At 42.9% G+C, this 15,457-nt stretch overlaps 1 pseudogene; it reads left to right on the top strand.

Moving 5' to 3' along the window:
• Window positions 1-658: 658 nt before the first annotated feature.
• Window positions 659-12,422, top strand: LOC139416886 (SRSF protein kinase 3-like; annotated as a pseudogene).
• The last annotated feature ends 3,035 nt before the right edge of the window (window positions 12,423-15,457 follow it).

The following is a 15,457-nucleotide window of genomic DNA, read 5'->3' as shown; positions in this document are numbered from 1 at the left end:
CTGTAGTGTTTGGCAGACTGTACAATACCATTGTATTTGCTGTAGTGTTTTGTGTTTTGTAGTGTTTGGCAGACTGTACAATACCATTGTATTTGCTGTAGTGTTTTGTAGTGTTTGGCAGACTGTACAATACCATTGTATTTGCTGTAGTGTTTTGTGTTTTGTAGTGTTTGGCAGACTGTACAATACCATTGTATTTGCTGTAGTGTTTTTGCAGACATACTGTAGTATTTAGGTTTTGTTATATTTGACATAGGAGTGGAGGCTTTCTCCTTCTCCTTCTCCTTCTCCTTCGAGAGAGAGAGAGAGAGAGAGAGAGAGAGAGAGAGAGAGAGAGAGAGAGAGAGAGAGAGAGAGAGAGAGAGAGAGAGAGAGAGAGAGAGAGAGAGAGAGAGAGAGAGAGAGAGAGAGAGAGAGAGAGAGAGAGAGAGAGAGAGAGAGAGAGAGAGAGAGAGAGAGAGAGAGAGAGAGAGAGAGAGAGAGAGAGAGAGAGAGAGAGAGAGAGAGAGAGAGAGAGAGAGAGAGAGAGAGAGAGAGAGAGAGAGAGAGAGAGAGAGAGAGAGAGAGAGAGAGAGAGAGAGAGAGCGAGAGAGATGTTTAGACCAAGCCGGCTCCTCATACCTACACACAGCTAACTGGTCAGAGTTCTACTGTCCTATTCAGTCATGTGTTCAGATCGGACTTCTGTACAGGCAGCCCAGAAACCGTAATTATAATTTATTCTCAACACTTTACACATTCCCCTTTCATAACAGTCAATTTGAATTACACTTGTTATGATCCATAGACTACAGATTGTAGAGGGACATTCTGTACACAGATTATGACTTGTTCAAAGGTGCGTCTCTCTGATGCAGTATCCTCATAATGGATTGAGCCTGTTACCTATTCACCACTCTGGATTGTGATTGATACTCACATGTATATAAAGTTTTTGTCACAGAATACCTCCTGTATTATACTATTTTTTGATGCAGCATTGAGATTTAACCCTGTGGTTGAGCCTGCCTCAGTAAAAGGAAACAAAATTATATTTTTGCTTGAATCTTAAACTGACAATCCCCGAAATCGGGCGCTATAATTATTTATGTACCGTTGAAGTCAGAAATTTACATACACCTTAACCAAAGAAATGTAAACTCAGTTTTTCACAATTCCTGATATTTAATTGTGGAAAGATTCCCTGTCTTAGGTCAGTTAGGATCACCACTTTATTTTAAGAATGTAAAATGTCAGCAGAGAGAATTATTTATTTCAGCTTTTATTTCTTTCATCAAATTCCCAGTGGGTCAGAAGTTTACATACACTCAATTAGTATTTGGTAGCATTGCCTTTACATTTTTTACTTGGGTCAAACATCTCGGATATACTTCCACAAGCTTCCCACAATAAGTTGGGTGAATTTTAGCCCATTCCTCCTGACAGAGCTGGTGTAACTGAGTCAGGTTTGTAGGCCTCCTTGCTCACACACACATTTTCAGTTCTGCCCACACATTTTCTGTAGGATTGAGGTCAGGGCTTTGTGATGGCCACTCCAATACCTTGACTTTGTTGTCCTTAAGCCATTTTGACACAAATTCGGAAGTATGATTGGGGTCATAGTTCATTTGGAAGACCCATTTGCGACCAAGCTTTAACTTCCTGACTGATGTCTTGAGATGTTGCTTCAATATATCCACATAATTGTCCTGCCTCATGATGCCATCTATATTGTGAAGTGCTGCAGCAAAAAAAATGATGCTGCCACCCCTACAAAATGATGCTGCCACCCCCACAAAATGATGCTGCCACCCCTACAAAATGATGCTGCCACCCCCACAAAATGATGCTGCCACCCCCGTGCAGCAAACCTGCAAAATCGGCAGTGTATCAAATACTTGTTCTCCCCACTGTATATATATATATATATAGTGAGTGAGTAGGATAATTAGAGGGAGAATACTTAAGTTCACACAGGACACCAAATAAGACAGGAGAATTTCACCAAATAAGACAGGAGAATTTCACCAGATAAGACAGGAGAATTTCACCAGATCGGACAGACTGACCCTAGCCCCCTGGCACATAGACTATTGCAGAATATATACTGGAGGCTGAGGACAGAGGGGGTCGGGGTAACTGTGGCCCCGTCCGTCAATACCACTGGACAGGGCCAACCAGGTAGAATATAACACCACCCACTTTGCCAAAGTACAGCCCCCACACCACTTGAGGGATATCAATAGACCACCAACTTACTGCCCTGAGTATAGCCCAAGAAAATCTCCTCCACAGCATGAGGCCGAGGGGGCGCAAAATCAGATAGGAAGATCACATCAGTGACTCAACCCACTCAAGTAACGCACCTCTCTTAGGGACGGCATGGAAGAGCACTAGTAAGCCCCCGTAATAGGGTCAGAGGCAGAGAATCCGAGTGGAGAGAGGGGAGCCGGCCAGGCAGAGACAGCAAAGGTGGTTCGTCACTCCAGTGCCTTGCCGTTCACCTTCGCACCCCTTTGCCAGACTACACTCAATCATAGGACCGACCTTCAGTAAAGACGTAAAAGTTAAGCCCATGTCTGCGTCTCTCACATGGATAGGCAGACCATTCCATAAAAATAGAGCTCTATAGGAAAAAGCGCTGCTTCCAGCTGTTTGCTGTAGGGACAATAAGGAGGCCTGCGTCTTGTGACTGTAGTGTACGTTTAGGTATGTACGGCAGGACCAAATCGGAGAGATAGGTTAGAGAAAGTCCATGTAATGCTTCGTAGGTTAGTAGTACAACCTTGAAATCAGCCCTAGCCTTAACAGGAACCCAGGCTGGCACTGGAGTAATATGATACATTTTGGGGGTTTTAGTCAAGAAACACTACTACATTAATAAAATATTGCCCTCTTGCTAGATTGATGACTAAAACCATAGCGAAACAGTGCAAAATGGCTGTCAGCCAACTGATAACGTTTGTTTCCATGGCCAAAGAGGCAGGAGGTCCATGTTTATCTCACCTGGCACACATTGGGAATATGTGGATTATTTTAGTGCCTGTGGAGGTGACGTTATTTCACTGGGTCTGTCACCGGGTCGAGGACCTGGGCCAATATCATCGCTCTAAACTGGAGCCAAAACATGCTGAGAGACAGTCCTGAAGAAGATAGTTGACAGTAAATAAATCTTTCAGAAAAGCTGTGATTTTTATAGATAGTTCTGCACAAGACACACACCAAGGCAATATTTATAGTACACCAGTGGAGGCTGCTGAAGGGAGGGCGGCTCATTATAATGGCTGTAATGGAGTCAATGGAGTGGTATCAACCACATAGAAACCACGTGTTTGATACCATTCCAGACATTATTATGAGCCGTCCTCCCCTCAGCAGCCTCCATGGTAGAACACTCACCTGATACAGCATATCCTGTTGAATTATTTATATAACACTCACCTGATACAGCATATCCTGTTGAATTAGTTATAGAACACTCACCTGATACAGCATATCCTGTTGAATTATTTATAGAACACTCACCTGATACAGCATATCCTGTTGAATTATTTATAGAACACTCACCTGATACAGCATATCCTGTTGAATTATTTATAGAACACTCACCTGATACAGCATATCCTGTTGAATTATTTATAGAACACTCACCTGATACAGCATATCCTGTTGAATTATTTATAGAACACTCACCTGATACAGCATATCCTGTTGAATTATTTATAGAACACTCACCTGATACAGCATATCCTGTTGAATTATTTATAGAACACTCACCTGATACAGCATATCCTGTTGAATTATTTATAGAACACTCACCTGCTACAACATATCCTGTTGAATTATTTATAGAACACTCACCTGATACAACATATCCTGTTTAATTATTTATAGAACACACACCTGATACAGCATATCCTGTTGAATTATTGGCTGAAGACTATAGTTTAATGTCCAAATCCCATTCCGAGTCCTGCCGTCTCCCCGTGAACAGCCAGGGAAGTGTTCCTGTCTGCTCCCAGCAACCAGACATTGACAGAGGGGTCACATCTCTGCCCTGTGTAGGATCAGACAGGCTGACAGAGGGGTCACATCTCTGCCCTGTGTAGGATCAGACAGGCTGACAGAGGGGTCACATCTCTGCCCTGTGTAGGATCAGACAGGCTGACAGAGGGGTCACATCTCTGCCCTGTGTAGGATCAGACAGGCTGGCAGAGGGGTCACACCTCTGCCCTGTGTAGGATCAGACAGGCTGGCAGAGGGGTCACATCTCTGCCCTGTGTAGGATCAGGCAGGCTGACAGAGGGGTCACATCTCTGCCCTGTGTAGGATCAGACAGGCTGACAGAGGGGTCACATCTCTGCCCTGTGTAGGATCAGACAGGTTGATAGTGCGTGTGTACAGTATTGTGCGTACAGTATTGTGTGTACAGTAAGTTTGTACAGTATGTGTATTGGCATGTGTGTGTTGCAGCAGTAAACCTGGGACATCGAATGGACTTGATAAGCTGAGTCGTTTGGAACAGATGGAGCAAGAGGAGTCACTGGACAGAGAGGACCCCAGAGAATACTGCCATGGTCCGTTATGGCTGAACATTTACATTTTGGTCATATAGCAGATGCTCTTATCCAGAAGGACTTACAGGAGCAATTAGGTTTAAGTGCTATTCTCAAGGGCATAGACAGATTTGTCACCTAGTCGGCTCAGGGATTCAAACCAGCTACCTTTCGTTTACTGGCCCAATGCTCTTATGAGCTAGGCTACCTGCTGCCCTACCGACCGCCATACTATCTCTGTTACTGGCCCAAAGCTCTTAAGAGCTAGGCTACCTACCTACCGCTATACTAACTCTGCTACTGGCCCAAAGCTCTTAAGAGCTAGGCTACCTACCTACCGCTATACTAACTCTGCTACTGGCCCAAAGCTCTTAAGAGCTAGGCTACCTACCTACCGCTATACTAACTCTACTACTGGCCCAAAGCTCTTAAGAGCTAGGCTACCTACCTACCGCTATACTAACTCTGCTACTGGCCCAAAGCTCTTAAGAGCTAGGCTACCTACCTACCGCTATACTAACTCTGCTACTGGCCCAAAGCTCTTAAGAGCAAGGCTACCTACCTACCGCTATACTAACTCCGCTACTGGCCCAAAGCTCTTAAAACCTGTTTGGGAAAGGCGTGCCGCTAGCGGAACACCTCGACAACATCCGGTGAAATTGCAGAGCGCCATATTCAAATTAAATTACTATAAATATTTAACTTTCATAAAATCAAAAGTAAAAAAAATCAAAATAAAGCTGAACTTGTTGTTAATCCAGCCTCCATGTCAGATTTAAAAAATACTTTACGGCGAAAGAATACCATGCGATTATCTGAGGACAGAGCCCCGCATACCAACACATGAAAAACATATTTCAACCAGGCAGGTGCGACACGAAAGTCAGAAATAGTGATATTAAATGCCTTACCTTTGATTATCTTCTTCTGTTGGCACTCCAAAAGGTCCCAGTTACATCACAAATGGTCCTTTTGTTGGATAATGTCTTTCTTTATATCAATAAAAACTCAGTTTAGCTGGCACGCTTCAGTCAATAACACATCCAGATCCACTCAGTCAAAATGCATACAAAATGTATCCCAAACGTTACTAATAAACTTTTCCAAAAAAGTCAAACAACGTTTATAATCAAACCTTAGGTATCCTAATACGCAAATAAAATGTACTCAAATAAAATTTAAGACGGAGAATAGTATGTTCATTACCGGAGATAAATGAGAAAGAATATGCTTTCTTCCAAGCGCTTGGAAACACTACTGCCAAAATGGGGGCCACCTAGAAAAACTACAATTTCTGGGTCATTTTTCCAAAAATCAGCCTGAAACTCTTTCTAAAGACTGTTGACATCTAGTGGAAGCCCTAGGAACTGCAATTTGGGAGGACTTATAATTATAATAAAGTACTATAATTATAATTATAGTACTAGCCATTGAAAATAATGGTAAGTTTTTTAAATTTGTATGGTTTGTCCTCAGGGTTTCGCCTGCCATATCAGCTCTGTTATACTCACAGACATCATTTTAACAGTTTTATAAACTTTAGAGTGTTTTCTATCTAAATCCAAGTATATGCATATCATAGCTTCTGGGCCTGAGTAACAGGCAGTTTACTTTGGGCATGTGAAAATACTGCCCCCTATCCCATGAGCTAGGCTATCTACCGCTATACTAACTCTGTCTTTCTCCTTACATGTCTTTCTGTCCTATTCATTCCATTCCAGCATAGACATAGTCTGTTACCAGACAGTAAATACAGCAGTTGGAGGTGTAACATCTATTGTTCTCATCCTGCATGTTTCAATAGGGGGGTACCACCCTGTTCACATTGGAGACACCTTCAACAGGAGATACCAGGTTGTGTCTAAGTTGGGCTGGGGATACTTCGCCACTGTTTGGCTCTGCTTGGATCTCAGGTACATTCACTATGTTGCAGTGTCAGCATATACTCAAATCTCCCCTTCTTGGCATACAGTGAAAGCTGCAGTGTGATTAAAAGTCAATGTGTACAGGTTGGGCAGGCGAGTGGCCGTGAAGGTTTTGAAGAGTGGAGAAGGATTCACACAGGCTGGGCAAGATGAACTGACTCTGCTACGTTGTGTGAGTCTCTTCTTTTCTCTGATTTCTCACCTTAGGTTATTTATTGCTTCCTCAATCTCTTTCTCGTCCTCAACCCCTAAGGGTAAACAGTAGTAACTATTTTTACTCTTAGTCCACCTCAAGTTATTTATCTTTCTTTGCCAGACTTATTCACAGCCATCCCATGTTTTCAAGGTTCATTATTTTTCTCCCTTGTCTCATACAGACCCATCTTTATCTTTCTATTTGAACAAGTTCTTGTCAGTATAGTCCAGACTCTAAAGTCTCCACCCCCCCTACTCTCCCCTCTCAGGCCAGTGGTCCCACGGCTCGTCACCCATACAGCCGGAGAATAGTCCAACTGCTGGATGAGTTTAAGATAGCTGGGGTCAACGGAGTCCGTATCCTTCCCTAGACTGCACAGTCATCACACACACACACACACACACACACACACACACACACCTGTAGCAAAATCTGACAGTCTCACAATGAGGAGTCAAAGTTCAGAGTTCAGATGTGTTTGGTTCCTTGACCTCCTTTGTGTAGATGTATGCTTAGTGCTGGAGCTGTTAGGACCAGAACTCTGCTGTTGGCAGGTCTGTTTTGGGAACCCAGGACTATCGCTTTCTTGGGTCAAACAGGTCATTGCTCAGGTCAGAGAGTGACAGAGTTCATAGAAGATGAGTAGAAACGGCATTATCGAAATCACCACACTGTCTGGATGCGTCATTAGTTTGATGCAGGAGTTGTTTTGGGTTAACAGTGCCATCACCCTCTCCCTGTAGGTTCTTCAGGCGTTGGACTACCTGCACACTCAATGTAAAATCATCCACACAGACATCAAGCCTGAAAATATACTGCTTTGTTTGGAGGAGCAGAACCCAAAACAGACAGCAGGGGGCAGTGCATGTCCTCCATTCCCTGGGAAGTCGATGAGTAGAGCAGGTAGTGTTCACTGTTCAGCTAAATAATAGAACCCTGCAGTGGAGGTGTCATAATACCCATCAAACCTAGCGGTCAAACAGGGAAATAGTTCCAATCGTTTTTCCACCATTCATTTTTCCCATGGGAGATTTTAGGAACATTTAAATTAAGGGCTGTGATTCAAGTAGGTTTACCCTGACGTGACGTTTTGCTACGTATGTAAATCTCCATCGTACAAGTTGACTTTATTAAATATAAGCGGCTCTGTAAGGTCAAATGACTGTTTTGCTACAGATGATCCAGAATTCTGTAAGGTCATATGACTGTTTTGCTTCAGATTTTCTAGAATTCTGTAAGGTCAAATGACGGAGTATTGTTCAGCTACAGATGTTCTAGAATTCCATAAGGTCATATAACTATTTAGCTACAAATGTTCTGGAATTATGTAAGGTCATATGACTGAGTACTGTTCAGCTAAAGATATTCTAGAACTCTGTAAGGTCATATAACTGTTCAGCTACAGGTGTTCTAGAACTCTGTAAGGTCATGTGACTGTTCAGCTGCAGATATTCTAGGACTCTAATGTCATGACTGTACAGCTACATATATTCTAGAACTCTGTAAGGTCATGACTATTCAGCTACAGATATTCTAGAACTCTGTAAGGTCATGTGACTGTTCAGCTACAGATATTCTAGAACTCTGTAAGGTCATGACTATTCAGCTAGAGATATTCTAGAACTCTGTAAGGTCATGTGACTAATCAGCTAGAGATATTCTAGAACTCTGTAAGGTCAAGTGACTGTTCAGCTACATATATTCTAGATCTCTGAAAGGTCATGTGACTGTTCAGCTACAGATATTCTAGAACTCTGTAATGTCATGTGACTAATCAGCTACAGATATTCTAGAACTCTGTAAGGTCATAGAACTGTTCAGCTACAGATATTCTAGACCTCTGTAAGGTCATGACTATTCAGCTACAGATGTTCTAGAACTCTGTAAGGTCATGTGACTAATCAGCTACAGATATTCTAGAACTCTGTAAGGTCATGTGACTGTTCAGCTACATATAATCTAGATCTCTGAAAGGTCATGTGACTGTTCAGCTACAGATATTCTAGAACATTGTAAGGTCATGTGACTAATCAGCTACAGATATTCTAGAACTATGTAAGGTTAATGTGACTGTACAGCTACAGATATTCTAGAACTATGTAAGGTCATTTGACTGTTCAGCTACAGATGTTCTAGAACTCTGTAAGGTCATGACTGTTAAACTGCAGATATTCTAGAACAATGTAAGGTCATTTGATTGTACAGCTACAGATATTCTAGAACTCTGTAAGGTCATGACTGTTCAGCTGCAGATATTCTAGAACTCTAAGGTCATGTGACTATTCAGCTACAGATGTTCTAGAACTCTGTAAGGTCATGTGACTGTTCATCTACAGTTACTCTAGAACTCTGTATAGTCATGACTGTTCAGCTACCAATATTCTAGAACTCTGTAAAGTCATGTGACTGTTCATCTACAGTTACTCTAGAACTCTGTATAGTCATGACTGTTTAGCTACAGATATTCTAGAACTCTGTAAAGTCAAGTGACTGTTCAGCTACAGATATTCTATAACTCTGTAAGGCATTGACTGTTAAGCTGCAGATGTTCTAGAACTATGTAATGTCATTTGACTGTTAAGCTACAGATGTTCTAGAACTATGTAAGGTCATGACTGTTCATGTACAGATACTCTAGAACTCTGTTAGGTCATGTGACTAATCAGCTAGAGATATTCTAAAACTCTGTAAGGTCATGTGACTGTTCATCTACAGTTACTCTAGAACTCTTTATAGTCATGACTGTTCAGCTACAGATATTCTAGAACTCTGTAGTCATGTGACTGTTCAGCTATAGATTTTCTAGAACTCTGTGATGTCATCACTGAGCGCACCAGATGATACATCTGTTTACTGCACATGACACTTTACTGAAGGCTAGTATTCTGTTTCTTTGTCACCTTTAGATTGAGATGTAATGTGTATTCTGCCTGTTTGTCACCTCAGATTGACTGTGTCCAGTATGCTGTTGAAGTGTTTCAATCAGATCATAACCCTCTACTGTTTGTTGTTCATCTCTTACTGTCTATCCAGAGAAGGACCTGGTGACTCCCATCAGTCTGGAGGACGTCACAGTAAAGATTGCTGACCTGGGAAGCTCCTGTTGGGTGGTGGGTATTGATCAGTCAGTCAGCAATAGCGGAGGTGCATAAAATTGAGAGGCCCCATGCATTTATCACAAATACGTTTTTTTTTAAGTTTGCCGTATTTTACATTGATCTTCATTACTCTGTTTTTTAAATCGTCATTAGCACAGTATGCATGATTTCAACTTTAGCTCCAAGACAAGGCCAAATTGAAAAACTGAAAGATTTGATTGTGCTGATTTACGAGCGCATTGAACCATGTTGCGCAATAGTTTAAAACTCTGTGGATAGTGTGGATAGTGTGGATAGTGTGGATAGTGCTAAAACTATGACGTCATACTGATTTCCAACATCTTTATGAACCGTTGCCATTGCTGAACCTCCATCCATACTCAGTAGTTGGTTTTTATTTATTTATTTTTTATTTATTTCACCTTTATTTAACCAGGTAGGCTAGTTGAGAACAAGTTCTCATTTACAACTGTGACCTGGCCAAGATAAAGCATAGCAGTGTGAACAGACAACAACACAGAGTTACACATGGAGTAAACAATTAACAAGTCAATAACACAGTAGAAATAAAAAAAAAGAGTCTATATACATTGTGTGCAAAAGGCATGAGGAGGTAGGCGGATAATTACAATTTTGCAGATTAACACTGGAGTGATTGCAAAATAAGAGGGACTATTGTGGAATACTGCGCTGGGATCAGAACTGTATTTTTCTCTATGCCTTTGCTCTGTGTGATATTCCAGTACAAGCATTTCTGTGAGGAGATCCAGACCTGCCAGTACCGCTCACTAGAGGTTCTACTGGGCTCTGACTACGGCCCACCAGCAGACATCTGGAGTGTAGCCTGCTTGGTGAGAGAGTCAACGTCCACTCAACCACCATACAACCACTATACAACCACCATAAAACCACCATAAAACCACTATACAACCACCATACAACCACCATACAACCACCATACAACCACTATACAACCACCATACAACCACTACAAAACCACTATACAACCACTATACAACCACCATACAACCACCATACAACCACCATAAAACCACCATACAACCACCATCACCAACAACACGTATGTCTGCATATGTTTGCAGCTTCACTGAAGTACAACCATGATCTCTCCGGTGCCCTCTGATTCACTTGGATCATTTAACTCCTGCTGTTAGGTTACTCTTCCAGTTCACCCCCCCTAAGCTAAGTAGGTGCCGCTGCAGAATAGTTCCTGGCCATTCAACTTCTCTTCTTTTTATTCTAGGCGTTTGAGTTGGTCACTGGAGATTCATTGTTTGAGCCCAAAGCTGGGAAGACTTTTTCCTTAGAGGAAGGTAGGCGTGGAAAATATTGACACAGGATTCGATGGAGATAACATTGTGTCCACTTTGTGACTTTTGCTTAGTTGTTTTATCCAGTGGGATTTTGGTTCTGTTCCCTCCAGACCACATCGCTCATATAATTGAACTCCTTGGCAAAATCCCAGCAGCAGTAGCCTTGTCTGGGAAATATTCAGTGTAGTACTTCAATCGCAGAGGTGAGTGAAGGACATTGCATTGAAAACAGTCAAATTATTCGAACTTAGAGAAAGGACTTTTTGATGTGACAAATTATTGTGTTTAATTTAAGAAAAACATACATCAAATACTTTTTCTCTCCAAGTCAAAAAGCTTCCTTCTATTCACCTCTCTCTTTCCCCTCCTCCCTCTGTTTCACCTCCTCTCTCCTTCCTCTCCTTCCTCTGTTTCACCTCCCCTCTCTTTCCTCTCCTTCCTCTCTGTTTCACCTCCTCTCTCCTTCCTCTCCTTCCTCTCTGTTTCACCTCCTCTCTCTTTCCTCTCCCTCCTCTCTCCTTCCTCTCCCTCCCCTCTCTTTCCTCTCCTTCCTCTCTGTTTCACCTCCTCTCTCCTTCCTCTCTCTTTCCTCTCCTTCCTCTCTGTTTCACCTCCTCTCTCCTCCCCCCCTCTCTCTTTCCTCTCCTTCCTCTCTGTTTCACCTCCTCTCTCCTTCCTCTCTCTTTCCTCTCCTTCCTCTCTGTTTCACCTCCTCTCTCTTTCCTCACCCTCCTCTCTCCTTCCTCTCCTTCCTCTCTGTTTCACCTCCTCTCTCCTCCCCCCCTCCTCTCTCTTTCCTCTCCTTCCTCTCTGTTTCACCTCCTCTCTCCTTCCTCTCCTTCCTCTCTGTTTCACCTCCTCTCTCTTTCCTCTCCTTCCTCTCTGTTTCATCTCCTCTCTCTTTCCTCTCCTTCCTCTCTGTTTCACCTCCTCTCTCCTTCCTCTCCTTCCTCTCTGTTTCACCTCCTCTCTCCTTCCTCTCCTTCCTCTCTGTTTCACCTCCTCTCTCTTTCCTCACCCTCCTCTCTCCTTCCTCTCCTTCCTCTCTGTTTCACCTCCTCTCTCCTCCCCCCCTCCTCTCTCTTTCCTCACCCTCCTCTCTGTTTTGCCATCTCTCTTTCTTCTCCCTCCTGTTGTGTGGTCTCCCAGGTGAAATGAATCGTATCGGGGTGCTGCGGTCCTGGGGTTTGTATGAGGTGCTAGTGGAGAAATACAACTTCCTGCTGAAGGAGGCCTCTCTGTTCTCTGACTTCCTGTTGTGCATGTTGGACTTCCAGCCCAAGAGGAGGGCCAATGCTGCCCAGTGTCTCCTGCACCCATGGCTTAGCTCCTGAGCCCTGGCCTTGGAGACTTAATAGCCCCTCCCGTGAGCCCCCCCCCCCCCCCCTGTTGAGCCAAATTGATACGAAGTTAGTAGATACATGTGTTACAAGCATTTTGCTACACTCGCATTAACATCTGCTAACCATGTGTATGCGGCAAATAAAATTTGATTTGATTCGTTAGTGTACCTGCAGAAACAAACTGAATGGTGCTCAGTCGACAAGACTAGGAGAGGATATACGTAATCATAGTAGGAATGGTTGTTGTAAATACATAAAGGGAACATAAAGGGGATTTAAATATTTCCTATGTATATATATGCTTGTAAATTCAAAGTTATTATTATTTTTCCATTAAAAGTTCCCTCTGACATGGCCCCGAGGTTCATCTTCCATACCTACTACTGTCTTCTAACATAACCTCTAGCTCAGGGGTGGGCAAACGTTATGGCTCGAGGGCCACATGAGGATTTTGAAATTCAACAGAGGGACGCATTTTTTGGGGGACCAATTGTTTGTTAAAATCAATTTGTGGGGGCATCCTGAGTGATGCAGCGGTCTAAGGCACTGCATTGCATTGCTTGAGGCGTCACTACAGACCCAGGTTCGATCCCAGGCTGTGTCACAGCTGGCCGTGACTGGGAGACCCTTGAGGTGGTGCACAATTGGCCCAGCGTCGTCCGGGTTAGGAGAAGGTTTGGCAGGCAGAGATTTCCTTGTCCCATTGCGCTCTAGCGACTCCTGTGGCGGGCTGGGTGCATGCACGCTGACACGGTTGCCAGGTGTACGGTGTTTCCTCCGACACATTGGTGCGGCTGGCTTCTGGGTTAAGCGGCAATGTGTCAGGAAACAGTGGGGCTTGGCTGGGATGTGTTTCGGAGGATGCACGGCTCTCAACCTTCGCCTCTCCTTAGTTCGTATGGGAGATGCAGCGATAGGACAAGACTGTAACTACTAATTGGATACCACAAATTTGGGGAGAACTTTTCCCCCCCTGCTCAAGAATGACGTGCAAACCTATTCTGTCTTCCCTTTGAAGAACGCTTTTTGGTTCCATGTAAAACTCTTTCCACAAGAGATCTACCTGAAATTGGAAAGGGTTCTCCTATGGGGACAGCCGAAGAACCCTTTTGGCACCCTGTTTTCTAAGAGTGCATAACATTTGAAATAAAGAAGATTGTCATGTATTTATTTGTTTGATATTTGTATTGCATTTCTTTTCTCAGCAATGGATTAGGTACTTTAAAAAACATACAGCTATTACATATATATATTTATATATTATAATATAATACAGTTATCCTTGAATAAGGGGAAAGTGAAGGATGGGGGCACGGGTGTGTAAGTATTTAAACTGGTTAACATATATCTCACGTGAGAATGATGTGTAGGATGGCTCATAGTGATGACCGGAATGGGACAACTGGAACGACACCAAACACCTGGTTTCCTCATGTTTGGATGTGATTGACACTGTTTCAGCCACCCCACCCCAGATCGTCCCTGATTGAAGTGACAAGTGGCACTACTGATACATAAACAATCATCTGCATATACAGTGCCTTGCGAAAGTATTCGGCCCCCTTGAACTTTGCGACCTTTTGCCACATTTCAGGCTTCAAACATAAAGATATAAAACTGTATTTTTTTGTGAAGAATCAACAACAAGTGGGACACAATCGTGAAGTGGAACGACATTTATTGGATATTTCAAACTTTTTAACAAATCAGAAACTGAAAAATTGGGCGTGCAAAATTATTCAGCCCCCTTAAGTTAATACTTTGTAGCGCCACCTTTTGCTGCGATTACAGCTGTAAGTCGCTCGGGGTATGTCTCTATCAGTTTTGCACATCGAGAGACTGACATTTTTTCCCATTCCTCCTTGCAAAACAGCTCGAGCTCAGTGAGGTTGGATGGAGAGCATTTGTGAACAGCAGTTTTCAGTTCTTTCCACAGATTCTCGATTGGATTCAGGTCTGGACTTTGACTTGGCCATTCTAACACCTGGATATGTTTATTTTTGAACCATTCCATTGTAGATTTTGCTTTATGTTTTGGATCATTGTCTTGTTGGAAGACAAATCTCCGTCCCAGTCTCAGGTCTTTTGCAGACTCCATCAGGTTTTCTTCCAGAATGGTCCTGTATTTGGCTCCATCCATCTTCCCATCAATTTTAACCATCTTCCCTGTCCCTGCTGAAGAAAAGCAGGCCCAAACCATGATGCTGCCACCACCATGTTTGACAGTGGGGATGGTGTGTTCAGCTGTGTTGCTTTTATGCCATACATAATGTTTTGCATTGTTGCCAAAAAGTTCCATTTTGGTTTCATCTGACCAGAGCACCTTCTTCCACATGTTTGGTGTGTCTCCCAGGTGGCTTGTGGCAAACTTTAAACGACACTTTTTATGGATATCTTTAAGAAATGGCTTTCTTCTTGCCACTCTTCCATAAAGGCCAAATTTGCAATATACGACTGATTGTTGTCCTATGGACAGCGTCTCCCACCTCAGCTGTAGATCTCTGCAGTTCATCCAGAGTGATCATGGGCCTCTTGGCTGCATCTCTGATCAGTCTTCTCCTTGTATGAGCTGAAAGTTTAGAGGGACGGCCAGGTCTTGGTCGATTTGCAGTGGTCTGATACTCGTTCCATTTCAATATTATCGCTTGCACAGTGCTCCTTGGGATTTTTAAAGCTTGGGAAATCTTTTTGTATCCAAATCCGGCTTCTTCACAACAGTATCTCGGACCTGCCTGGTGTGTTCCTTGTTCTTCATGATGCTCTGCGCTTTTAACGGACCTCTGAGACTATCACAGTGCAGGAGACTTGATTACACACAGGTGGATTGTATTTATCATCATTAGTCATTTAGGTCAACATTGGATCATTCAGAGATCCTCACTGAACTTCTGGAGAGAGTTTGCTGCACTGAAAGTAAAGGGGCTGAATAATTTTGCACGCCCAATTTTTCAGTTTTTGATTTGTTAAAAAAGTTTGAAATATCCAATAAATGTCGTTCCACTTCATGATTGTGTCCCACTTGTTGA

Source organism: Oncorhynchus clarkii, chromosome 9, assembly GCF_045791955.1.
Source record: "Oncorhynchus clarkii lewisi isolate Uvic-CL-2024 chromosome 9, UVic_Ocla_1.0, whole genome shotgun sequence".
Lineage (NCBI taxonomy): Eukaryota > Metazoa > Chordata > Actinopteri > Salmoniformes > Salmonidae > Oncorhynchus > Oncorhynchus clarkii.
Note: the sequence above shows the minus strand (reverse complement) of the source record. Positions and strands in the feature narration are given on the sequence as shown.